Source organism: Aegilops tauschii, chromosome 3, assembly GCF_002575655.3.
Source record: "Aegilops tauschii subsp. strangulata cultivar AL8/78 chromosome 3, Aet v6.0, whole genome shotgun sequence".
Taxonomy (NCBI): Eukaryota; Viridiplantae; Streptophyta; class Magnoliopsida; order Poales; family Poaceae; genus Aegilops; species Aegilops tauschii.
Window position 1 is genome coordinate 237,266,876 of NC_053037.3, and position 13,300 is coordinate 237,280,175.

A 13,300-nucleotide genomic window follows, 5' to 3' on the forward strand; every position below is an offset into this window, starting at 1 on the left:
ACGGTGGGTTCAATAGAAAACCCTCCCCCCTTTCCAGATTGTAATCCAGAGGAAGATATCTGTTCTGAGGCGGATTCAGAGGCAGCTGAACACTCCTATTTACCACCCAAGGTGTTTGCTCTACCTTGGAATGATGATGTTAGTCATATCATGCATATGTTGCCCTGCAGTGCCTACTTTCGATATCATATATGTCATCTGCTTAGTTTAGACATGTTCTGTAATGCCACCTGTTTAGTTTCTATATCATATATGGGAATTATGCAGTCTCATGTCTTTTAACCAGCCATAATGTATGTGAAATGTGCAATGCCATCCTATTTAACCAGGCATCATATATTTGAATGATATCTTGCCCATCCTTTTCTTCATTAGATTTCCATTTGTCGACAATGTTTGTACATTAAACTACTCTTCCTGTGAATCAGCCATTTGGGTGGGAGATGGAAAATTTGAGTGAAAACAAGGCCTTCAGAGCAGACAGTGCTACCTGTCGAAGCAGATCTCTTGTTGGGTCCCGGTAGCTCCTCAGAGATGGATTCAGAGACAGATGACCAGTCCTATTCCCCCACCGAGGTGTATGCTCTAACTTGGCACAGTTATACTGCTCATATCATGCGTATGGTGTCTTGCATTGCATAGTTTAGACATCATATACACAATATTCAACACCATGTTCTTAGTTCAGACATCATATATGCGAATGCCCTCTGCTTAGCATATAAATCACATATGTGAATTAAATCATCTGATCCTGATTACTTAGATAACATGTATGTGAATTATGTCATGCGATTTTGTTTAGTTATTCATCATATCTTTCAATTATGTTATGCTATGCTATCCACTTTAGATAGACATCATATATATGAAATTATGTCATGCTATCCGTTTTAGTTAAACAATATACATGTCAACTGTTTCATGCCCTCTTTTTTCCACACTATCTATTGCATCTGTCTCTCATACAATGTCTGTACATTCAACTATGTTTCCTGTTTATCAGCCATTTGAATTGGAGCGGGTGATGGCAGTATCTAGCAGAGTAAAAACACGGTCTTCAAATAAAACAGTGCTACCTCTTGGTGGAGATAGCACATCGGTTGTACATGCACGAGAACTAGCCCTACCACACATAACCCAGACTCGCGCAGATTGTACCCCTACTGCGATGGACAGAGAACCAGCTTCACCCAATCTAACCCCAACCCCAGCAGATAGTAACCTAGTTCCTGTTGACACGACACCATATCCACCACAGAGCTCCCAAACAACAGCAGTTAGTAAGGCAGCTCCAGTGCCCAAAGCGCTAGTACTACCACGGCGAACCCCAACTCCACCAGTTAGTACACGTATTCCTGTGGAGGAAGCACAACCGGCCAGTCGTAGTTTAGCATCTATCGCATTTCATGTTGTTAAATCCTATGTGTGTATCTTCCCATCATGGAAATATTATACTGAAGATGAAGGAAAATGCCAGTTGCAGGTGTTTGTCTAGGAGTTATGCGTAAGTAATATTATTCATAGCAATTACTTTGCTTTGTCCCATACATTCTACCTCCATGATGGTAATAATATAGCAAAATTTCCCATTTTTCTCTATAGAGAAGGACCGATTTGGAAACTCAGGATGAGGTAACCTGTGCTAATACCTCTGCTATCTTCAAGAATGCTTGGTGGTAGTATCGGAATTACCCTTTAGAAAACGTACTTCACTGGCAAAGAAACTCATCAAATTCCCTTACGTTCTCCTGAGACACATTTACTGGACGCTGACTAGGAATGCCTTGTTATGTACTGGTCCCGAACCAAGAATGTGGTAGGGTCTATGAGCTCATTTTCTATTTTTAAGTACTATATTCTTGCATCGTACTGTACTCTGTTCATGTAGAACAAGTGCTTAAACCTGAAGAACAACTGTTCTGATTTAAGATTCCATTGCTATCGTGCATACAGCTTTGCTCTTGTATCACTGTATTTACTCATACAAACTTATTTTTAAATTGAAGGATGCAATCGAAACTCCAATAGCACAGCTGGTATGTTCACGCATGTTTCTTTAGCAGGTTTCCTCTTATCAATAGCTCTGTTGATTTCAATTTCAATTGTGTACACAGTTGGCTTCTCATATCATGCACATTACTAGCATCACAACAGAGCCAATAGTGTTGTTGTACATGTAGACCCGTGGTACCCATCTAAAATTTTGTTGTGCCCTGTAGTTTCCCACGCTTTGTATTCTTTCAGTGCTGATTTGTCTTGAACTGATATGATTTGAACTATGTCCCTATTTTAGATATATGTTTGTTTGATGCTTTTATTATGTACTGCTTGGCAATAGAAGACTTGGTAGTTTAATCCTGTCCACCTTACTAATGAGCTGGTTCACCGAAATGAGTTTCATACACTAGTACATGCTAAACCTGTTATGTGTCTGCTTATTTCTTCTTTTAGAATGCTGACAGAATATTGGGGAAGAGTGCCTTATTAAGCAATGGTAAAGGAAGTAATGCAGATAAGGTTCAGGATAGTGAGACATCCTTGTTGGTCTCCAACAAAGCTGATAAAACAGCTAAGGAAAACTATCTTGAAGACAGTGAGACAACCCCAAAGTCCTGTCTTGGTTTAGTGTTCGAGTTACTGGCCACTACCGCTTGCGCAAGCTATCCAAACTCACTGTCTGAATCGGTTCGGTTTCTTGAGTCTCAACTACAAGCTGAAAGATATCAATCAGTTGTGCTGCGACAAGAAGCGGAAGGACTGCGGAAGTCCCTGGAGCATTCAGATGCATACTTTCTGGTGCAACAACAAGCGTTGGAGGATTTTATGGCCAAACAGGACAAAGCTAATAAGATTGCTAAGCTTATTGCCAGCATGGTGGATACCCAGGATAACGTTTCTTGAGCTCTTCTGAAGTTGTTTCAGTTATGGACTTGTTTTGCTGCCGCATTTATGTGCACTGGTGGCCAATTTTGACGGCTAGTGTATGTAATATGCTGCTTTGTTCCCTATATTTGCACTAGTGGCGAACTTTGACGCCGAGTGGATGTAATATGTGTAATAGCCGTAATAGCCTAGCGTTTGTTCCTTGCTTATTTATTTCCTTATTTTCTTGTTTAGTTGTTTTCTTGTAGTCACTGTAGTTCTTTTTCCGCGTTTTTCTAGTGGCCATAATAAGCTAGGCCACAATAACCATGGCAACACACAGACTATTGTGACCATGGTCCTACTACCTGCTATAGTGACCATGGCCCTCCACGGGCTGTACGATCCATGGGCCTTCCATGGGCCATAGGATCCATTGGCCTTCTACGGGTCGTCTCATCTATGGGCCTTCTACGGGCCGTATAACCGTTTCGCCAAACATGGGCCGTACTATTCGTGGACCAATGACGGACCGCAAAATGGGCCGTAAACGAGCTAGAGTCGAAATCGTCTATTTTATGGCCCGACCATAACGGGCCATTAATAGGCCGTAATTGATGACGCTACGAAAACAGCCCAACGTGTTAATGGGCCACAAGCAGGCCGACTGTAACCACGGGCTGAATTTGGCCCACAAGCTGAACAGGCCAGTAATGGACCGTAAGTAATCGAATTCTGGAAATGAGCCGAAGAATAAATTGGCCCTTAGAAGGCCGAAAGTTAACACGGGCTGGAAAGGGCCGACGGACTAATGGGCGGTTAATGGGTATAAAGTGATACACTGTTCATTACGGGCCAGTTTCACCACGGGCCGTTAATGGGCCAAGATTTACAAAGGGCCTCATATGGGCAGAAAGACATCATGGGTCGTACATGGGCCGGAAGTTACAACGGGCTGGAATCATACTGGACGGCCCAGATGACGCTACTGGGCCTAATTAGGGTAAGCCGTAATGGGTCGTGACCTAGCGGTCTGTAAATGGGCTATATACTAACAGGCCGTTAACAGGCTTTCCGTGGGCCGGCCCGCTACATCTTTGACCAAGTCAAACGGGCCGGCCTTTTCACCGGAATGTGCCTCTGTTGGGATGTGCCACGTGTCGACGTATCATAGGCGCCTCCTGTCCAATGTGTGGATGACATCTGTCCCAACAGTGAGCCAACACGTGTTTCCTCCGGCCAATGAGAATTCTACACGTGGAAAATCCCCATTGGTCTGGGCTGTTAACGGGTTATCGGATCCAAAACCGGACCCGATAGCTTAATGGCGACCCATTACGGTGGATGACACGTGTCGATCTCCCTTGACGAAAGCACTTCCATGACGCGCCATTTATCGTCATGGAAGTGGACACTTCCGTGATGATTATTTTTGTAATGTCGTGGAACACTGCTACGACAACACAGGTATGACTATCTTGATTCTGTCATAAAATCGTCATGGATGTACATGCATGACAGAAAACGTGACCTACTGTGACAAACACGTATCATCACGGAAGTGTATTTTTGTAGTAGTGCTATACTCCTCCACGAGGCTTGCACCCCTCTTTATTTGCAGACCATGATGCTCTACGTCCTCAGGACCCGGTCCTCGAGTAGAACTCAACCACTGCTGGTATGCCAGGTCGCGATGCCGTGGTCAAGTCGAGGGGGTGAGGGCTCAAAAGCTAGTAAGAGCTCCTGAGGCGCAATGCTCAAGGGCCCCCCTTTTAACGTGCAAGAGGTCCGCGAGAAAGAGAAATGGCTCGCCTCATGGAGGCGCTCTGGAGAGGCTTTACCCAGTGATGCTCGACATATGAAGCAATTTTACTTAGCCTTTTGCGAGCTGGAATGCTGCTTGATCATGGCAGGTCCGCGCTGGCAAGGCCGCTCGAGGTCTTGTTCCCTGAGGCTCCTGCGTATTACTTAGTTACGAAATGCAAGGGGCGGCGCGCAACCGCTGATCTGCCCGTGATCATCCTACGAGAAGACAAAGGCACTAAGGACCTGGTGAGGAGCCGTGCGTGGGGCCGGCCTGCGAGCCAGAGCTCAGTCTCTTAGATTTATTGGCTCTGTAGGGAAGGACCCGTGCATAGATGTCGTGCTGGTAGCCCCCTCTTGTGGGGCGTTCAAGGGCAGAGCCGGCAACGCGCGAAGCCCGTGGAGGTGACTCTGGAGACGATACATCGTCAGATGCAAGGTTAATACCACCGTAGCTCATGAAAGCATAACTGGTCCAAAGTACATGAATCGAAACGACATAACTGCTGGGGCGGTCCCCGATAGCCTGAGGATAATACACCTCGAGGGGCGCCCTCAACTGAACAAACCAACAAGTCACCTGGCACCAGCATCGTAGAAGCATCGAGGTAGCTGAAGAAACATGCCACGGAAGCTACTCCTCATGAGCTAGGCGGCTCCGAAGGCCTGGTGGCTCACGAGGCCCAGAGGGCTCACGAGGGTCTGGCCTCCTGAGACAAGACTGCCAAGCGCCTGGCCTCGTGAGACTCCATACCACGCAGCACGAGGCGCTGGTATGAGGCGCCCATGTTTAGCAGGCCAAACGGCATGCACACATAGTTGCAGGGGTAGCCCCCTTTGCAACCGACACGGGACAGCCAGAAGAGGTCCTGCAAATCCACCCTGTTGAGGCCCGGGATGTTAACACAGACACGTAGCTCACTGCGCACATTGGGGGCCGCAGCCGCTCTGGGTGGCGCGTGGCGGCGCTCGCCACGCATAGCCCGTGCCTCCTGAAGCTCCTCAATCACCTTGGTGAAGAATTCTCGTGCACCTGCCGCCTGGCACCTCGCTCCTTGCTTGTGGGAGTGTGCATCAAAGCACGCATCCAAGTGGTGCCCGAGCACCTCCCTCGTCGCACTAGTCAGGTCACGGGATCTCCAGATGGAAGCCCCCAAGCCCGTTCTGAGGGAAGTGCCAAGCGCGCCTTCCTATGCGGGAGGAAGGGGCACCCCAGTACTGGGCACGGAACCTGAGGCACCATCAATAGGCACTCCAGCCTCCTAACGACTCTTGGGAAGAAGCCGTTTCTTCTTCTTGGGGGTGGCCTCGGGAGGCAGGACGACGCCCTCATCATTAGAGTTTTCAGCTGCCACAACCTTGTAAGCGCGCTCAAGAGAGCAGACTGCATCCTTCTCATCGCAGGCAACCATGATGACGCCGCTGCACCCTGGCATCTTGAGGACGTTGTAGCCATGGTGGATTGCCGCCATGAACTTGACGAGGGCAAGGTACCCAAGGATGGCATTCTACGGGAGGCTGATGTGGGCGACATCGAAGTCGATGAGCTCGGTGTGGTATTTGTCGCGCTTGCCGAAGGTGACTGTCAGCCGTATTTGCCCCAGGGGGATGGTGGAGCCGTCGGTCACTCCAGAGAACGGCTTGGTTGGCAGGAGTTGGTCATAGGGCACCTGAATCATCTCAAACGTCTCGACAAAGAGAACATTGAGCCCTGCGCCACCATCGATGAGGGTCTTGGCGACGAGGATGTTCCTGATGGTGGGTGTGCAGAGCATGGGAAGCGCGCCCATGGTAGCTGAGCACTTGATGTGGTCCTTGGAGTCGAAGGTAATGGCATACTATGACCACTTGAGGGGACGTGTGGACTCAAGCCTCAGGAGGGTCGCGTTCACCTCACGGGAGAACTGCTTGAAGATGCGGTGGGAGGCAGGGGCCCGAGCACCACCCAGGATGCAGGCGATCGCACGAGGCTCCGAGAAGCCCCCAGCCCCATGATCCTGTCGGTTTCCGTCGTTTCTCCTTGGCGGCGGCAACGGAGGGAAGCCGTCATTGCCCTGAGGATGGTCCTCATGATGCTGGTCATGCCAAGGGCCGTCACGAGGCTGATCCCGCCCGTGGTCCTTGCGAGGCTGGTCGCGCGATACTTGGCGATGGGTGCGATTATCCCTGTAGCCTCCGTCGCGGCCTCCTCCATGGCCATAGCCGTGGTCGCCGCACTCGGGGCGGCGGCTGAGGCACCCATCAGGGAAGGCCCTAAGCTCCTGGTATTCATTGGTGTTGTGTCTATGTACGTTCTAGAAGATGCAGAACGGGCGCTTGCCCCTGGCAGGCTCATCATGGTCACGGCCGCGCTTCATCTCAGGCTCAAGTACGAGTACGGCGGGGCCCTTGCAGTTCGCCTCCTTAGACTTGGCCTTCTTGTCTTCAGGTTCGGCCTCTGGAAGCTCAAGGAGGGGGAGGCGGCCCTCTTCGGCCCTTGCGCACTTGTTCGCCAGGTTGAACATTTCCAGGTCCGAGCACAGGTCCTCATGGATGGCAAGCTCATCTTTCATCTTGACATCCCGGACGCCATCGGTGAACGCCGAGATGACGGCCTCGTCTAACGCCTTCAGGATCTTGACGCGAACATTCATGAAGCGTTGTATGTACTTGTGCAGGGTCTTGCCCGGCTGCTGCTTCATGTGCCGTAGGTCGCCCACCACAAGGGCGCGGTTGCGGGTGCCCTAGCAGTTGGTGATGAAATGCTCGTGAAGCTCGTCCCCGGAGGAGATCGATCCTTCCAGGAGGTGAAGGCGCCAGGAGCGTGCGCCCTCCTTGAGAGCCATTGGGAACCAGTTCGCCATGACCTTCTCATCACCGTTCGCCGCCTTGATGCTTAGCGAGTAGACCTGGAGGAACTCCGCAGGGTCGGGGGTGCCGTCGTAGCGTGGAGGTAGATCTGGTTTAAACTTGCCGGGCCAGACGACGCGGCGTAGCTCCGAGGTGAAGGCACGGCAGCCGGCCACACTCACGGGCGCAGCGCGCGCGTGCGGAGCTCTGTCTTAACAGCCACGCGCCGCAGCCTCTAGTGGTGCACGGTCTTGATGCTGACGCCGCGGTGCTGGGAGTGCACGCGCGTCACCTTGGGGCCGCGGCACCACCTGGCAGCTTGCCTCATCCTGCGTTGGCGTCCCATGCGGCAGGTCGCGCGGTTGCGCATCATGCCAGGGTTCGCGGTCGGCGCCGCGCAAAAGAGGAGAGGGAGCCATGCATCACGCCTGGGATAGCGGGGACGAAGCAAGCGGGACGGCGTTGGGACCTCGTCGGCGGCATTGATGAGCTCGGCAATGCAGGCAAGCTAGTCATCATAGTTGTCGTTGGCGGAGCGGTAGAGCAGCAGCTCACACGCCATGAGCAGTGTTGCCTGCATGTTCGCTAGCCTGCGGCGGATGTGGGAGGACCAGCCGTGGCAGGACTGGGCGACAGAGTGGCGGTGCGGCCATCACACCGTACGAAGGGCGGCAGCGACCGGTCCTGCTACTTGTGAGCAACAGGGTCAGTGGCAGCATTAGCCAAGGAAGAGGCAGAGCGACGCGGAGCGCCATTGCCCACAGGCACCGTCTGGGCAACACGAGCGGCCCTGCGCTCGGCGCGGACCCGGCGCACGTTGGCCATGGAAGCGATGGAGCGGAGACTAAGCGGGACCAGAAGGAGGATTCCGACACGCCCCCTACCTGGCGCGCCAAATTTCGGATTCAGGGCTCCGCAGACCCAAGAAGGTTCGAACTTTGGGGCTGATACATCCATTTTGCATCAAGTTTTCTTACTGTTTTTATAATGTTTTTATTCATAATAATGCTTTTTGGAGTAATTCTAATGCCTTTTCTCTCATAATTTACAAGGAACACACAAAAAGGGAGAATTCCGGCAGCTAGAAATCTGGACCTGGAAAACCTACGTCGGGCCACCTATTCTGCACAAATCCAAAAAAGCTGAAACTTGACGGGTATTTTTTATGGAATATATAAGAATTATTGGAGCAAATAACTACCAGAGGGGGCCCACTAGGTGGGCACACCCAACTGGGCGCGCCAGGGAGCCCAGGCGTGCCCTGGTGGGTTGTGCCCTCCTCGGCCCACCTTCGGTGCCCATCTTCCAGTATATAGGTCATTTTGACCTAGAAAAAATGAGGAGAGGACTTTCGGGACGGAGCGCCGCCGTCTCGAGGCGGAACTTGGGCAGGAGCACTTTTGCCCTCCGACGGAACAATTCCGCCGGGGGAACTTCCCTCCCAGAGGGGGAAATCATCGTCCTCATCATCACCAACAACGCTCCCATCTTGGGGAGGGCAATCTCCATCAACATCTTCAACAGCACCATCTCATCTCAAACCCTAGTTCTTCTCTTGTGTTCAATCTTGTTACCGGAACTATAGATTGGTGCTTGTGGGTGACTAGTAGTACATCTTGTAGTTGATTACTATATGGTTTATTTGGTGGAAGATTATATGTTCAGATCCATTATGCTATTTAATACTCCTCTAATCATGAGCGTGCTTATCATTTGTGAGTAGTTACTTTTCTTCTTGAGGTCACGGGAGAAATCATGTTGCAAGTAATCATGTGAATTTGATATGTGTTTGACATTTGATAGTATGTATGTTGTTATTCCCTTACTGGTTTCCTGTGAACGTCGACTACATGACACTTCACCATATTTGGGCCTAAGGGAATGCATTGTGGTGTAGCAATTAGATGATGTGTTGCGAGAGTGACAGAAGCTTAAACCCCAGTTTATGCGCTATTTCGTAAGGGACCGATTGGATCCAAAAGTTTAATGCTATGGTTAGAATTTATTCTTAATACTTTTCTCGTAGTTGTGGATGCTTGCGGGAGGGTTAATAATAAGTAGGAGGTTGTTCAAGTAAGAACAACACCTAAGCACCGGTCCACCCACATATCAAATTATCAAAGTAGCGAACACGAATTAAACCAACATGATGAAAGTGACTAGATGAAATTCCCGTGTACCCTCGAGAACGCTTTGCTTATCATAAGAGACCATTTTGGCCTGTCCTTTGCCTCAAAAGGAGTGGGTACCTTGCTGCACTTTTGTTACTACAATTGTTACTTGCTCATTACAAATTATCTTGCTATCAAACTACTCTGCTACTTACAATTTCAGCACTTGCAGACATTACCTTACTGAAAACTACTTGTCATTTCCTTCTGCTCCTCGTTGGGTTCGACACTCTTGCTTATCGAAAAGAGCTACCATTGATCCCCTATACTTGTGGGTCATCAAGGCTATTTTCTGGCGCCGTTGCCAGGGAGTGAAGCGCCTTTGGTAAGTGGAATTCGGTAAGGAAACATTTATATAGTGTGCTGAAATATATTGTCACTTATTACTATGGAAAACAATCCTTTGAGGGGTTTGTTCGGGGTATCTTCACCTCATCCGGAACCACAATTAGTTACCCCTCAACCTACTGCACCTACTGAAAATATTGAATATGAAATTCCTTCGGGTATCATGGAAGAACTGCTAGCTAATCCTTATGCAGGAGATGGGACCGAACATCCCGATATGCACTTGATATATGTGGAACAAATTTGTGGATTGTTTAAGCTGCAGGATTACCCGGAGATGAAGTTATGAAGAAGGTTTTCCCTTTATGTTTGAAAGGAAAAGCATTGGCATGGTATAGGCTATGTGATGATACTGGATCTTGGAATTGGAATCGTTTGAAATTGCAGTTCCACCAAAAAAAAATATCCTATGCATCTAGTTCATCGTGATTGGAATTATATACATATAATTTTTGGCCTCATGAAGGAGAAAGTATCGCTCTATCTTGGGGGAGGCTTAAGTCAATGTTATATTCATGCCCCAATCATGAGCTCTCAAGAAAAATTATTATCCAGAATTTTTATGCTCGGCTTTCTCGTAATGATCAAGCCATCTTTGATACTTCTTGTGCGGGTTCTTTTATGAAGAAGACTATTGAATTCCGATGGGTTCTTTTGGAAAGAATTAAATGCAACTCTGAAGATTTGGAACTCGACGAAGGTAAAGAGTGAGGTATTAAACTCAAGTATGATTGTGTTAAATCTTTTATGGATACCGATGCTTTTCAAAAGTTTAGCACTAAATATGGACTTGACTCTGAGATGGTAGCCTCCTTTTGTGAATCATTTGCTACTCATGTTGAACTCCCTAAAGAGAAGTGGTTTAAATAGCACCCACCTATTAAAGAAGAAATTAAAGAACCGACACCAATTAAAGAGTAAACTATACTTTATAATGTTGATCTAGTTGTTCCTTCTGCTTACATAGAGAAACCACCTTTCCCTATTAGGATAAAGGAACATGCTAAAGTTTCAAGTGTGATTAGCAAAAGCTATATTAGCACACCTAAATCTGATGAACAAATTAAAGTAGAACCTAGCATTGCTATGGTGAAAGATCTCTTAGAAGAAGATATAGATGGGCATGTTATTTACTTCTGTGAAGAAGCTGCTAGAATTGCCAAACCTGATAAAAAAGATAGACATAGACCTGTTGTTGGCAGGCCTGTGATCTCAGCTAAAATAGGAGATCACTGCTATTATGGTTTATGTGACATGGGTGCTAGTGTGAGTGCTATTCCTTACACCCTTTATCAAGAAATTATGAAAGACATAGCACCTGCAGAGATAGAAGAAATAGAAGTTACTATTAAACTTGCTAATAGAGACACCATATCACCAATTGGGATTGTTAGATATGTTGAAGTCTTGTGTGGGAAAATAAAATACCCTACTGATTTTCTTGTTCTTGGTTCCCCACAAGATGACTTCTGTCCCATTATCTTTGGTAGACCTTTCTTAAATACAGTTAATGCTAAGATAGATTGTAAGAAACAGACTGTCGATGTTAGTTTTGGTGATGAGTCCCATGAGTTTAGTTTTTCCAAGTTTAGTAGAAATCTTCATGAAAAAGAATTGCCTAGTAAGGATGAATTAAATTGTCTTGCTTCTATTGTTGTACCACCTACTGATCCTTTAGAACAACATTTGCTAGACCATGAAAATGATTTTTATATGCATGAAAGAAATGAATTAGATAAAAATTTCTTTGAACAACGTCCTCTACTTAAACACAATTTGCCTATTGAAACTCTAGGAGGTCCACTTTGCCTAAAGGTGATCCTGTGTTTGAATTAAAACAATTGCCAGACACTTTGAAATATGCTTATCTTGATGAAAAGAAGATATATCCTGTTATTATTAGTGCTAACCTTTCATAACATGAAGAAGAAAGATTATTGGAAGTTCTAAGGAAGCACTGAGCTGCTATTGGATATACTCTTGATGATTTAAAGGACATTAGTCCCACTCTATGTCAGCACAAAATCAATATGGAACCTGATGCTAAACCCGTTGTTGATCACCAACGTCGGTTAAATCCGAAGATGAAAGAAGTGGTAAGAACGGAAATATTAAAACTTCTGGAAGCAGGTATAATCTATCCCATAGTAAATGGGTAAGTCCTGTTCATTGTGTCCCTAAGAAAGGAGGTATTAGTTTTGTTCCTAATGATAAGAATGAGCTTATTCCACAAAGAATTGTTACAGGCTATAGAATGGTAATTGATTATAGAAAATTAAATAAGGTAACTAGAAAAGATCATTACCCTTTGCCTTTTATTGATCAAATGCTTGAAAGATTATCTAAGCACACACACTTTTCTTCCTTGATGGATATTCTGGCTTTTCACAAATACCTGTTTCTCAACCTGATCAAGAAAAGACCACTTTTACTTGTCCTTTTGGAACCTATGCTTATAGACGTATGCCTTTTGGTTTATGTAATGCACCTGCTACCTTTCAAAGATGTATGACTGCTATATTCTCTGACTTTTGTGAAAAGATTGTTGAGGTTTTCATGGATGACTTTTCTGTTTATGGGAAGTCTTTTGATGATTGTTTAAGCAATCTTGAGCAAGTTTTGCAGAGATGTGAACCAACAAATCTTTCTTGAATTGGGAGAAGTGCCACTTTATGGTTAATGAAGGCATTGTCTTGGGTCATTAAATTTCTGAAAGAGGTATTGAAGTGGACCAAGCTAAGGTTGATGCAATTGAGAAAATGCCATGTCCTAAAGATATAAAAGGTATCCATAGCTTCCCAGGTCATGTCGGTTTCTATAGCAGATTTATCAAAGACTTTTCTAAAAAATTTAGGCCTCTCACTAGTCTCTTGCAAAAGGATATTCCTTTTGTTTTTGATGATGATTGTTTGGAAGCCTTTGAAACACTCAAGAAAGCCTTAATATCTGCACCTATTGTTCAACCACCTGATTGGAACTTGCCTTTTGAAATTATGTGTGGTGGTAGTGATTATGCGATTGGTGCTGTTCTAGGACAAAGAGTTGATAAGAAACTGAATGTTATTCATTATGCTAGTAAAACTCTAGACAGTGCTCAAAGAAATTATGCTACTACTGAAAAAGAATTCTTAGCAGTGGTGTTTGCTTGTGATAAATTTAGACCTTATATTGTTGATTCCAAAGTAACTGTTCACACAGACCATGCTGCTATTAAGTATCTTATGGAAAAGAAAGATGCTAAACCTAGACTTATTCGATGGGTTCTCTTCTTACAAGAATTTGAT